The following is a 15,234-nucleotide window of genomic DNA, read 5'->3' as shown; positions in this document are numbered from 1 at the left end:
GGTCTCTTTGTTCAACAACACTCCCTAGGACCTTACTATTATGTGTATAAGTCCTGCTAAGATTTGCTTTCCCAAAATGCAGCACCTCGCATTTATCTGAATTAAACTCCATCTGCCACTTCTCAGCCCATTGGCTCATCTGCTCCAGATCCTGTTGTAATCTGAGGTAACCCTCTTCGCTGTCCACTACACCTCCAATTTTGGTGTCATATGCAACTTACTAACTGTATCTCTTATGCTCGCATCTAAATCATTTATGACAAAAAGTAGAGGACCCAGCACCGATCCTTGTGGCACTCCACTGGTTAAAGGCCTCCAATCTGAAAAATAACCTTCCACCATCACCCTCTCTCTTCTACCTTTGAGCCCGTTCTGTATCCAAATGGCTAGTTCTCCCTGTATTCCATGAGATCTAACCTTGCTAATTAGCCTCTCATGGGGAACCTTGTAGAACGCCTTACTGAAGTCTATATAGATCACATCTACTGCTCTGCCCTTATCAATCTTCTTTGTTACTTCTTCAAAAAACTCCATCAAGTTTATGAGACATGATTTCCCACACACAAAGCCATGTTGACTATCCCTAATCAGTCTTTGCCTTTCCAAATAATGTACATCCTGTCCCTCAGGATTCCCTTTAACAACTTGCCCATCACTGAGGTCAGGCCCACCAGTCTATAGTTCCCTGGCTTGTCTTTGCCACCCTTCTTAAACAGTGGCACCATGTTTGCCAACCTCCAGTCTTCAGGCACCTCACCTGTGACTGTCAATGGTACAAATATCTCAGCAAGAGGCCCACAATCAATTCTCTAGTTTCACACAGAGTTAGTCCAGTTCAATTACTAGGCAATGTTAACCTGCCAAATGTTATTAATGGGGGATTGAGTCATGCCAATAGATGATGGTAAGATTCTCTTTTATTCGAGATGATCATTGCCTGGCACCAGCGTGGCATCAAAGCTACTTACCACTTTTCCACCCAATCCTAGATGTTGTCCAGGTTTGACTGTATATGGACATGGACTGTTTCCATATCTGAGGTGTTGTTTCTACTGACCATTGTGTAAAATTCAGTGAGCATCCATCACTTTTGACCTCACGATGGAGGTAAGGTCATTGATGAAGCAGCTGAAGATGGTTGGGCCAAGGACATTACCTTGAGGAATTCCTACAGAGATGTCTGGCACTGAGATGACTGACCTCCAACAATAACAGCAACTATCTTTCTTTGCATCAGGCATGACTCCAACCAGCAATGTGTTATCCCCGATTCCCAATGAATCGGTTTTCCTGGGGCTCACTGATGCCACATTTGGTCAGATGTTGCCTTAATGTCAAGTGCAGTCACTGATGTTAACTCCAAACTTCAGCTCTTTTGACCAAGTTTGGCAAAAGCTACAATGAGGTCAGGAGCTGAGTGGCCGTGGCGAAACCCAAACTGGACATCACTGAGCAGGTCATCACTGTCAGGGCATCATTGAGCAGGTCATTACTGAGCAAGTCTTACTTAGTAGCACAGTCAATGTCCCTTTCAATGCGTGATGTTTGAAAGTAGACTGATGGGGCTGCAATTGGCTAAGTCGGATTTGTTCTGCCTTTGTGTCAGGACACCCCTGACCAATCTGCTACATGTTTAGGTACATGTCAACGTTGTGACTGTACTGAAACAAATTTGCTTGGGGTGCAGCATGTTCGAGTACAAAGGTATTTGTCACAAAAGTCAGAATGTCATCAGGGTCCATAGCCTTTGCAAGATTCTGGGTCTGTACTCGATGGAGGTTAGAGAGATGAGGGAAGAATCTAATTGGAACATACAGAATACTGAATGGCCATTGGTAGGAGAGACGAGGACCCGAGTGCACAGCCTTAGTGTAAAGGGAAGACCTTTTAACCGGAGATAAGAAGATACTTCCTCAGCCAGAGAGTGGGGAATCTATGGAATTCATTGCCACCGAAGGCTGTGGGGGTCAGGTCATTGTGTATATTTAAGATGGAGATAGATAGGTTCCTGAGTATCAAGGGGATCAAGAGTTACGTGGAGAAAGCAGGAGAATGGGGGTGAGAAACATATCAGTCACGATTGAATGGTGAAGCAGACTTGATAGGCCTAATTTCCACTCCAATGTCTTATGCTCTTATCCAGCACTTTCTGTCGTATCTTGATATTAAATGGACTGAATTGATCGTAAATGGAGTTAAAGACTGGCATTAGTATGGCTCAGGAATTCCAACAGAGGGTGAGATGGACCATCCACTTGAACCTTCTGGCTGAAGCTCGATGCAAAGGTTTGAGCCTTTCACCCTGATGTGCCAAGCTCTCTCTTCATTGAGGATTGGATGTTTGTGGAGCACCCCTCCCTCCCACATTAGTTGTCGAAATGCTGTAACTGAATGTTACAGAACTACGGCAATTAAATTGATCCATCACAAAGTTTCTGCTGGTGGGTTTGCATGTAGTCCGGTGTTGCAGATTCACCAGATTGGCACCTCATTTTCAGGTGTACCGGGTGCCAAGCCCTAGCAGACCCTTCTGTCCTTTCCATTCAGTTAAGTTTGATCCCTTAGCTTGACGATTAATGGTGGCATGGGTACTATTATCAGTGATGAGATTTAAACCTGTGTTGAAGTACAATTTTTCTACACCTGATGGCCCACATGCCTCATAGATGGCCAGTCTTGTGTTGATCAATTGTTTTGAAGCCTATCAGTTTTAGCACTGTAATGGTGTCATGTTTCACTGTGGACACTATCCTATATGTGAAGATGGGACCTTGTCTCTTCACTGGTGGCTACTTCAACCAATACTTCCAGGGGAAAATATACCAATGTCAGGCAGTTTGGTGAGAATGATATCAAGTAGGTTTATCCTCCCTTGCTTGTTCACTAGCCACCTAAAAAGAAGTCAGTTTAGCAGCTATGTCATTGAACACAGAATAGTCCAGCACAGGTACAGGCCCTTCAGCCCATCATGTTTGTGCCAGTGATGGTTTCTTTCTAAATTAATCACACCTGCCTATACATATCATTCATCCCAACACCCTCACTTTCAGCTCAGTGTCAAATTGCACCTGGAAATTTCTGGAGACTTTCCTCATGCTGATTGACTGGGACGAGGGGTCATAGTTTTAACATATTAGGAGGAAGGTATAGAGGAGACGTCAGAGGTAGGTTCTTTGCGCAGAGAGTTGTGAATGCATGGAATGCGTTGCCAGCTGTGGTGGTGGAAGCAGAGTCATTCGGGACATTTAAGCGACTGCTGGACATGCACATGGACAGCAGTGAATTGAGGGGTGCGTAGGTTAGATTATTTTATTTTAGATTAGGAATAATCTTCAGCACAACATCGAGGGCCAAAGGGCCTGTTCTGTGCTGTACTTTTCTATGTTCTATGTCAGCCACATTCAAAACTAGATTCCAGAGCAAATGTGTAATCAGATTGTATTTGAGGTGAGTTTGCGGAATCAAAATCCATACCAATGAAACATTGGAATTTGTCATTTACGAAAGAGGTGACAAGGAACTTAGTAACTCAGCTGGTAGTGAGTCTGTAGAACTCTTTACTGCAGAGGGGTATTGAGATTGCATCATTAGCTATATCCTATTATCTCATCCAATTGACAGAGTTATAGGTCATTAAGAACATTCAAGGCTGAGAAAGATTTTTAATCAGTAAGGGAAACAAGGTGTATGGTGAAAAGGACAATTATCAGATCAACCATGATCTCATTGAATAGTGGAGCAGACTTAGAGTCATAGAGATGTACAGCATGGAAGGAGACCCTTCGGTCCAACCTGTCCATGCTGACCAGATATCCTAAATTTGTGTAGTCTCATTTGCCAGCAATTGTATGGAGCAAGAGAAAGAGTTGAGAAAGAGGAATTGGAATTCGGATGTTTTAGTAAAGATCAAATAATAAGAAATTCACAACAGAAAAATAATGAGAAACAGATACACCTAAGCAAATAAAATTTTTAATCTAGCTGTTTTTTTTAGTAGCAAAGAGTAAAAATAGATTATTGAAGCAAAAGTGAGTTTTGCTTTCATTACAGTGACTGAGCTGAAAACTTTTAAAAATTGACAGGGTGATTGAAAAGTCTCTGTTGCTGTTGGCATTTCTTGTGGATCAGATGATGTGCTGAGTGATATGTTGAATCACACCTCAGGGCATTTTTAGCAGTAAATGAAGAAAGACACCCATTCCTTAGTGAAACACAATGCAACCTTTGTTATCCCTGGCTGAATTTGTGTCAAATACACTCCGCATCTACATATTTACAACATTTCTTTGTAGCCATTGAGCAACTCACAGCTCATTATTTTAAACTGATGCAGAAAAATTCATTCCATCTATTCCATTCCACATTTCCCTCTCTCAACCACCCTGATCATCATACATGTATTCATGTATTAGTTAAAAATCACACAACACCAGGTTATAGTCCAACAGGTTTAATTGGAAGCACTAGCTTAGGGAGCACTGCTCCTTCATCAGGTAGTTGTGGAATATACAAATGTAAGGCCCACACTTCATAGCAAACATTTACAGTGTGATGTAACTGAAATTATACATGGAAAAATAGCTTGATTGTTTGTTAGAATGACCGTGTTAGTTTCACTTCTTTTATATATAAATCGCAAAACTTTTCTTAAAAGTTACATTCTCAGGTGAACTTTAACAATTGGTGTCAGCCTAGATAATGTGTGGAAGGTGTTAGTCCCCTGTGTCTGTGCCATAATGTTTAGACTGATCCTAATGTAAAAAAAAATGCATTAACAGAATCATACAGTTTTTGAGTAAAGTACAATGCAACTCTGCAAGTACAAATTCACCCCACAAACATATGTGTGCATGTGTGTGTGTGTGGTGCGGGGGTTGTGAGTATCTGTGAGAGTGTAACTCTGTGTGTTGTGAGTGGAAAGGGGCCTAAGTCTGTGAGAGGGTGCATGTGTAAGTGTGCGAGTGAGTGTGTCTGTAGGAGTGTGTGTGTGTGTGTGTGTGTGTAGGAATGTCTGTGTGTGTGTGTGTGTGCGTGTGTGTGTGTGTGTGTGTGTGCATGTAGGAGTGTGTGTATAGTGCAATGGTGGTCACCTGTATTGTGACATGAACCCAAGGTCCCGGTTGAGGCCCTCCCTATGGGTACTTATCAGCCTCTGCTCGGCCACTTTCCTCTGCTGCCTGTCCCGAAGTCTGCCTTGGAGGATGGTCACTCGAAGGTCTGAGGTTGAATGTCCTGGACCACTGAAGTGTTCTCCAACTGGGAGGGAACACTCCTGTCTGTTGATTGTTGTGCAGTGCCCATTCATCCATTGCCATAGCCTTTGCTCGGTTTCACCAACATAACATGCCTTAGGGCATCCTTGCCTGCAGCGTATGAGATAGACAACGTTGGCTGAGTCACATATATGGTGGGAGGTGTCCCCACGTGTAATGGTGGTATCCATGTCCACACTCTGACACGTCTTGCAGTGTCCACCGTGACAGGGTTGTATGGAGTTGTCCTGAGAGTTGGACAGCTTGCTAAGAACAATGATCTGTTTGAGGTTTGTTTAAAGGTGAGCAGTGGAGGTGTGGGGAAGGTCTTGGCGAGGTGCTCATCCTCATTGATAATGTGTTGCAGGTCACGAAGAACATGGCGTAGTTTTTAAGCTCCTAGGAAATACTGGACAATGAAGTGTACCATGTCACTTGCATTACGTATCTGTCTCCTGAGGAGGTCATTACAGTTCCTTGCTGTGGCATTTCGGAACTGGCGGTCGATGACTTGAGCATCATACCCCGTTCTTATGAGAGCATCCTTGAGTACTTTCAGGTGTTCGTCACGTTCCTCCTCATCTGAGCAGATCCGGTGTATGCGTAGGGCTTGTCCATAGGGGATAGCTGTTTTAATATGTTTTGGGTGGAAGCTGGAGAAGTGTAGCATTGTGAGGTTGTCTGTGGGTTTGCGGTAGAGTGTGGTGATGAGGTTCCATCCTTGATGAAGATGTATGTGTCCAAGAATGTGACAGGTAGTCGAGAGTAGTCCATGGTGAGTTTGATAGTGGAATGAAACTTGTTGATATCTTTGTGTAGTTTTATCAGTGATTCCTCACCATGGGTCCAGAGGAAGAAAATGTCAACAATGTACCTGATGTATAATGTTGGTTGGAGGTCCTGCATAGAGAAGAGGTCTTGTTCAAACCTGTGCATGAAGATGTTGGCATATTGGGGTGCACATTTGGTCCCCATGGCTGTTCCATGTGTCTGGATGAAGAACTGTTTGTCAAAGCTGAAGACGCTGTGGTCAAGGATAAAGCAGATGAGTTGTAGGATGGTGTTCGGAGATTGGCAGTTGTTGGTGTTGAGTACTGAGGCTGTTGCTGCTATGCCGTCATTGTGTGGGATGCTGGTGTAGAGTACGGAAATGTCCATTGTGATGAGCAATGTTCTCAGTTTGATTGGTCCGTGGGTGCTGAGTTTCTGTAAGCAATCCATAGTGTCGTGACAGAAGCTGGGGGTCCCCCATACAGTGGGTTTCAAGATGCCTTCCACATAGCCAGAAAGGTTCTCACAAGGGTCCCTTTTCCTGATACAATGGGACATCCTGGTGTGTTGGCTTTGTGTATCTTTGGAAGGCAGTAGAAGTGGCCTACGTGAGATGTACGTGGGATGAAGGAACGTAGGGAACTCTGAAGGATTGGATCCAAAGACTTGATCAATGTGTTTAATTCATGGGTGTGCTCTTTGGTCAGATCAGCCAGTAGTTGCCTGTACTGTTCCTGGTTGTTCAGTTGTGGGTACACTTCCTTGCAGTAATCTATTCTGAATGACGATGGCTCCTTCTTTATCTGCTGGTTTGATGACAATGTTGTGATTGGTTTTGAGAGCCTGGATGGCATTGCGTTGTGAACAGGTGACATTTTGCTCTACCTTGTGGGTACGGCTGATGAACCTGGCATTTATGTATTTCCTGACGGTTTGAGCATACATGTCAAACCCAGGACAGTGGCCCTCTGGTGGGGTCCATCTTGACTCCCCCTTAGGTTGCTTTTCTCTACGGATCCCTGTGATGACTGTTCTGGCTTGTTGGTTGGCTCGTTAGGGTCACTGCTGGCACCGTGAAAGAATTCCCAGAGTCTCATTTGTCTGACGAATTCCTCTGTGTCTGCTGCAAGAACTAAGGGGTTCATTTTGGTGGTGGGGCAGAAATTGAGACCCCTGCTCCGGACTACACACACAGGCACTCATACACACACACACTTTCCTAACACATACGCACTTCTACATACGCACACACTCACACACACAAACTCTCCTACAAACACACTCTCCTACACATATACGTACTCCTACACACCCATACACACACACTCACACACACATACACACACACTCTCCTACACATATACACACTCCTACACACACACACACTCTCCTACGCACATACGCATTCCTACACACACACCCATGCTCGCATACACACTCACAAACACACACACACACTCTCCTACACACATATGCACTCCTACACACACAGATACAGTCTCCTACACACATACGTAGTCCCATCTCTACAGGCATTCCTACACACATACACACACACACACACACACACACACACAACTCTCCTACTCACATACGCACTCCTACACACACGTCCGTACACACATACACATTCCTACACACACACATACACACTTCTATACACACTCGTACACACACACACACACACACACGTACCCTCTCACAGACTTAGACCCCTTTACACTCATGCATACACATATACATATACATGCGCACACATATACATTTGTGGGGTGAATTTGTACTTGCAGAGTTACATTGTACTTTGCTCGAAAAGTGTATGAATCCATGTAAGATTCTGTTAATTCATTTTTTAGATTAGAATCAGTCTAAATATTATGACACAGACAGCAGCACACAGGGGACTAACACCTTCAATACATTATCTGGGCTGACACCAGTTGTTAAAGTTCACCTGAGAATGTAACTTTTAAAAATGGTTTTGTGATTTACATATGAAAGAATAACATGGTCATTCCAACAGATGAGAGACTTAACAAACAATCAAGATATTTTTCAAGTCTAATTTCAGTTACATCACACTGTAAACCTTTGCTATAAATTCTATGACTTACAATTGTATACTCCACAACCAATTAAACCTGTTGGACTATAATCTGGTGTTGTGTGATTTTTAACTTTGTACACCCCACTCCAACACCAGCATCTCCAGATCATGTATTAGTTGGACATTGAATGCAGAAACCTATGCAATGCTGTATCACCTACCTTAGTAAGTGATTTGATATTTCAGAACAAACCTCATTTTCTTTTACAGTAATTCTACAAAAAAAAGCAAGACAAATCCAACTAGGGCAATTCCCATAAAAAATGGATAAAAGCAAATTACTGCAGATGTTGGAATCTAAAACCAAAGAGAAAATGCTGGAAAATCTCAGCAGGTCTGGCAGCATCTGTAAAGAGAGTTAGACTTGAAATGTCAGCTCTTTTCTCTCCTTACAGATGCTGCCAGACCTGCTGAGATTCTTCAGCATTTTCTCTTTTGGTTTCAGACCAATTCCCATCCCATCAGTCTACTCTCAATCATCAACAAAGTGATGGATGGTGCTATCAACAGTGCTATGAAGTTACCTTTCATAATAATGTGTCCACTTTTTGTTTAGAATCCCTACAGTGTAGAAACAAGCCATTTGGCCCAACAGAGAAGAAGGTTTAGGAGTGACTTGATAGAGGTGTACAAGATGATTAGGGGTTTAGATAGGGTTGACCATGAGAACCTTTTTCCACGTATGGAGTCAGATATTACGAGGGGGCATAGCTTTAAATTAAAGGGTGGTAGGTATAAGACAGATGTTAGGGGTAGATTCTTTACTCAGCGAGTCGTGAGTTCATGGAATGTCCTGCCAGTAACAGTGGTGGACTCTCCCTCTTTATGGGCATTTAAACGGGCATTGGATAGGCATATGGAGGAAAGTGGGATAGTGTAGGTTAGGTGGGCTTGGATCGGTGCAACATCGAGGGCCGAAGGGCCTGTACTGCGCTGTATTTTTCTATGTTCTATGTTCTAATCCACCCTTACCCTCCACAGAGAAACCCTCACAGACCCATTTCCCCTGACTAATGCACCTAAACTACACATCCCTGAACACAATGAGCAATTCACCTAACCTGTGGGAGGAAACCAGAGTACTCAGAGGAAGCCCACGCAGACACAGGAAGAACATTCAAAGTCCACACAGACAATCATCCAAAGCAGGAATTGAACCCAGGTGTCGTGAGACAGCAATGCTAACCATTGAGTCACCATGCCACCCACATGCTCTGCAAGGTCCACTTATCTCCTAACCCCATTATTACCTTGGTCCAATTATAGAATCAAGACAATATTTGGCCAAACAAATTTGAAGTCAATGAAAATGAAGAGGAAAACTCTCACTGGTTGAAGTCATGTCTAGAGAAAAGGTGGATGGTTTTGAAGGGAGGATGTCAATCCTCCCATCTGCAGATATCACTGCAGAAGTTCCTTAAGGTAGTATCCGGGTCCAGCTATCTTCAATTGTTTTATCAATGACGTTCCTCCATCACAATGAGGATTTTTTCTGATGATTGCATAATGTTTAACATTCTTTATGACTCCTGAGATACTAAACAAATTATGTACAAATGCAACAAGACCTCGTCAACCTTCAGGTTTGAGTTGATAAGTAGCAAGGGGCATTTGCCTTGACCTGCTCTTTTGGCCACAGTAATTATATGGCTTATCCAATTCAGTTTTGGGTCAATGGTAACCTCCAGAATGTTGCTTGCAAGACATTTAGTGACAGTAATGCCATGAAGAGTATAACAGTAATTGTTTGGATTACCATCAACATGACGAAGGCTTGGGATCCTGTGGCACGCAGCAATCTCCTGATTCCCAAAGCCTTTCCACCATTTACAAGGCACAAGTCAGGAATGTGATAGAATGCTATCCGCCTGCATGGGTGAATGCAGCAGCTTCAACAAAACTCCAAAAACGCAATACCATCCAGGATAAAGCAGCCTGCTTAATTGGCACTCCATCTTTCACCTCAAGCATCTCTTTGCTACCAACACACAATGGCAGCAGTATGTACCATCTACAAAACACACTGCAACAATTCATCAAGCTCACTCTGTCAGCAATATCCAAATTCACAATCTTTCCCCTCTGGAAGGATAAGGGCAGCATATGCATGAGGGCATCACTACCTGTATGTTTCCCTCCAAGCCATACAACATCCTGACTTGGTAACATAATGCCATTCCTTTACTGTCACTGAGTCAAAATCCTGGAATTCCTTCCCAACAGCAGTGTAAATGTTCTCAACATTCATGGATTTCCACAGTTTCAGAGAACGACTCACCACTGCCTTCCCAAAATCAGTTAGAGATGGGCAGCAAATACAAGTCTTTGTCAGTGATGCACAATTTCTGTAAATGAATGCAAAGAAACACTGTGATTGAGGGTGCTCTAAACACTGTATAAGGCCTATGTATTATGACAGAGTTAGATATTGAACCCACAATGGAGAAGTTTAGCAAAGTTATTAGCTCACTTTCATTGGATGGTTGAAGGTAATATCCACAAAGACCTTCAGTGAACTGGCCACTGGGTCAACACTTTCACTACAAGGACACTTGCAAAGGAGATATAAAGATTGCAAATGTCAACACTGATAAGGGGGAGAAAGCCACTGTCATCCATAACCTTTGGAGGCTGACTGATGGAAGGATGTTAGAAGATTCAAGCAGAAAGGGAAAGCTCAGCTGGCATAGCCCATACAGTGCAGAAGCATGTGGCTCAGGCACTTTCCCATCTCACTGTCTTCCTCTGCACCAACATAGGCTGCTATGGCAGAATGAGGCTGCTGAGGCCCACTGGCTACTGCTTAATAGACTTGACAACCATGTTCAAATTATCATCTTGGAGATAGAAAGCTGTCGGGAAGGACAACGATAATGTATGTTTCTAAAGCAGCCTTCATGTCTTCAACATGAACCAAATAAACACTTACCTACTTACCTTTGGAGTCTTGTCACTATTGGTAGTGGAGTTAGCACAGAGACAGGTCAAGAAAATAAGTTCATGTTTCTATTTCCTACAGAGCTCATCAGGTACATTAACCAGTGAATCTTGACCTGAGTCACAAGTAAATTGAATGCTTCACCATCAGAACAAACGAGTACTTCACTAAAGTTCAGCGATTGCAACCATTGTTATGTAAATGCAGCAGTTGTGTTGGACATAACAATGAATGAACTGAACTTGTTAAAGGAATGGCAAATTATTGTTTTGGATAGGAAAAGGCTATTGCCTCAACATCAAAATTCCCTGCTGATATAAAAACCGTAAGACCATAAGATATCAGAGCAGAATTAGATCATTCGGCACATCAAGTCTGCTCCACCATTTGTTCATGGCTGATATACTCCTCAACCTCATTCTCCTGCTTTCTCCCCTTATGAATCAAAAACCTATCTATCTCTGTCTTAAAGACACTCAAAGACTTGGTCTCCACACTCTTCTACATAATATAAGTGTGTGTGAAAATAAATAAGTTTCACTATTTGAAACTCATAAAAGCTTGCTGCTAACTTATTTAATTTGAATATATACCTCTAGAATAGAAAGAAAACTGAGCCTCCTTCCACACAAAGCAATCTGTTCCAACCACCTATGAAGCACATACACTCCGTCCATGACAGAGGGTTGAATGTTATACTTTCTTAGCTAAGTGCCTACTGCATTGTTACTTGCAGGGATTTTTTTGACATGAAGCTGAGCAGATTTTCTTCCTGCTTCTCAATAACCTTGCTTTACTCTCAACCTACCCCATTCATCTGATATTCCACTCATTTCAGACTATCCTGATCTCACCAGGAAGTTAAATATTAATGATGCAAGGTTGTGCTATAAGAAAACAATTGCCGAGCAATTATTCCCAACAATTGGCAACTCCCTGAAGCCTCATGAGAAACGCATAAAAGATGCATCGAATTACTCCGACCAGACTGTGCCTTCTGGTCCTAGACTCCCCCAGGAGGAGAAACATTCTGGCAAGCCCCTTTAAGAATCTTATATCTTTCAATGAGATCTCCTCTCATTCTTCTAAACTTCAGTGATGACATTAGTGTGTAAAATTAAAACACATGAAATTGGGATCGTGTACTGACACGGCGGCAGGCATTGACTCAGTGGGTATGTAGAACATAGAACTTGGACATAAAATAATACAGTGCAAGAACAACCCTTCAATCCATCATGTCTGTGCTGATCATGATACCATTCCAAACTACTCACATCTGTCTGAATATGGTCTTATCCCTCTAATCCTTGCCTGTTTATGCATTGTCTAAATGCATCTTAAATGTTGCTATTGTATCTGTAGAGATTTGCAGGGATCAGTGCTTTGATCCAAGCTATGCATAATTGATATTTATATAAGGGAATTAAATGTAATACCTCCAAGTGACAGACAACACAAAGCTGGTTGGAAGGGTGAACTCCAGACATGCATTGATTGTTTCTTGTAAGTATCACACTTCACTGCATAGTTAGGAGACAACTGCTGCAACAGTTTGCGTATAATTAAAAATAACAATATCATTCTCAGTTTGCTTTCAAGGTAACATTAATCAATATTTACGAGTATTTAGACTTAATCTACATAAGGGCTCCATATTACTTGTGAGCTCAATAATGTCCTTTTTGGGGAGATGTGATTGAAGTGTCAAGTTTCCTGCTCATGGTTTGCATTATGCTTCAGTAGAGTGCAGTTGGAGTGCTGCAGTGCCGCATTATTAGTCGTACCATTTTTTTCTCAGACGAGATGTTAAAACCTCATTTGTAACATTTCCAAATGTCACTGGCTGACCTCTAGAGAGAAATACACATAGAAATCTGAAATTAAATCTGTGAAAATGTTTGTGTGCAAACCATGATTTTTAACGTGCGCAATTAATATTCATTTTGGTGGTCAACCTCCAGACACTGAAAGCATTTAAATTTTGTTCTACTCAGGGGAAACAATGTACAGAATGGCAGAATCTACACTGTCTATGACTGGAGTTCACAATATCCTAACACATGCTAATCTTCCTCCTGTTGATCCAAGCAAAGGAGCAGCGCTCTGAAAACTTGTGATTTCAAATAATCCTGTTGGACCAAAACCTATCACCTTCATCCCCTCCCCCACTCATCCATTGTACTGTATGCTACTTTCTCCCCATCCCCACCCTCCTCTAGTTTATCTCTCCACTCTCCACTTTAGGCTCACTGTCTTTATTCCTGATGAAGGGCTTTTGCCCGAAACATCGATTTCGCTGCACTTTGGATGCTGCCTAAACTGCTGTGCTCTTTCAGCACCACTAATCCAAAACCTGCTGTTGTATTACTTCTGACTTAGTCCAACCCGGTCCAACACTGGCACCGCCACATTAATTTGGAAAGGCATTGTTGTTTACGACATCTCCCTGCATGCCAAAATTCACTTCTATATTTGTGTAGATACACTGTGTTTCAAAGGTAATACCACCTATGGGAAATGATTGGAAATGATTTTGCTCTCTCCCAGAGTAAATCTGTGGGGCTCAGGAGATGACTAGCTTGTTGCCTGACAACTTCAGAAATTCCTCTTCAAAATATTGTGAGCAAGAACTGGCTCAACGTCACAGTTTAGGCTGGAATCCACTCAGCTTCTCAGATCAAGTTCAAGATAAAGTTCCATAAAATTGGCAGGGAAGTCTTGGTTACCTTTGGAATTCCTCAGCTCGGTGAACATGCTAAAATACCAATTACCCTCAAATCACTGGCAGATGGTTTGCTTTGTGGAAATAAAACTCATTTGCATTTACCTCAGGCTGTTTTCAGCATCACAGTTTCCTCAGGCTGTTCTTCCTCAATCCAGTTAGAGTGCGTAATTGCCTCTTGCGGGCTTCTGTGGTGCAGTGGCAGTGTCCCTATCTCAGAGTCTGAGTTCTGAGTCTAAAACTGAGCCAACATCTGGGAGATGGTGAGAAGAGTTTCATGCATCATCGGTCGATGTTGAAGATTTCGATTACGGTGTTAAATATTTAAAGCTGAAAATGTGTTGCTGGAAAAGCGCAGCAGGTCAGGCAGCATCCAAGGAGCAGGAGAGTCGACGTTTCGGGCATGAGCCGTTCTTCAGGAAATCTTTTTTTTTTCCGGTGTCCGTGCGGGATTAGTCGGTTCCGTAGACAGGTGCTGAGGAAGGAGATGTGGCTGTGGTAGCGAGTCTGTTTGAGAACGTGGCTGAAGAACTTCTGGGCAGAGGAGATGACCTGGGGGGTGCAATGAGAGAGGGACTCACTGAAATCCTTGTAGAGGTAGGAAGAGAGCTTCTTCAAGGAAGACATCCTTGCAAGAGGATTCGCAGTAGGTTAAAATCTTCTAGGAAGAGAAAGTGAGGACTGCAGATGCTGGAGATCAGAGCTGAAAATGTGTTGCTGGAAAAGCGCAGCAGGTCAGGCAGCATCCAAGGAGCAAGAGAGTCGACGTTTTGGGCATGAGCCCTTCTTCAGGAAATTCGAAACGTCGACTCTCCTGCTCCTTGGATGCTGCCTGACCTGCTGCGCTTTTCCAGCAACACATTTTTTAGCTCTGATCTCCAGCATCCGCAGTCCTCACTTTCTCCTTAAATATTTAAAGCCCTTTGCAGAAAAATCAATGCTTTATAACTCCACAAAGTGATGCAAATACACAGTTTTTCGCACTATAGCAACAATGTTACAGAAGAAACTTGTTGGACAGGGCTAAAAATACATTAGAACAACCTGAAATCTGTCATTGACATATCTCCGTTGCTGTCTCACAGACAAACACGCAGAGAAACAGATACAGACGCACATTCACCTTCTGTTTTGAGAGGTAATACTAAACTAGAAAATGAGATAAATTAGGCTCACAGTTAACTTGTGTATAGATGGAACATAGAAATAGGAGCAGGAGCAAGTCATTCAGACCTTTGAGCCATTCAATGTGATCATGTTTAATCACCCAACTCATCACCATGCTCTCACTGCAAAGAGGTGTTGGCGAAGTGGTATTGTCGCTGGGCTATTAATCCTGGTACCAAGTTCATGTTCTGGGGATCTAGTTCAAATCCCACCGTGGCAGAGGTGGAAGCTTGAATTCAATCAAAAACTGGAATTAATTGTCTAATGATGCCAG

Source organism: Hemiscyllium ocellatum, chromosome 12 (genome assembly GCF_020745735.1).
Source record: "Hemiscyllium ocellatum isolate sHemOce1 chromosome 12, sHemOce1.pat.X.cur, whole genome shotgun sequence".
Lineage (NCBI taxonomy): Eukaryota > Metazoa > Chordata > Chondrichthyes > Orectolobiformes > Hemiscylliidae > Hemiscyllium > Hemiscyllium ocellatum.
This window is presented reverse-complemented; position numbering follows the sequence as displayed.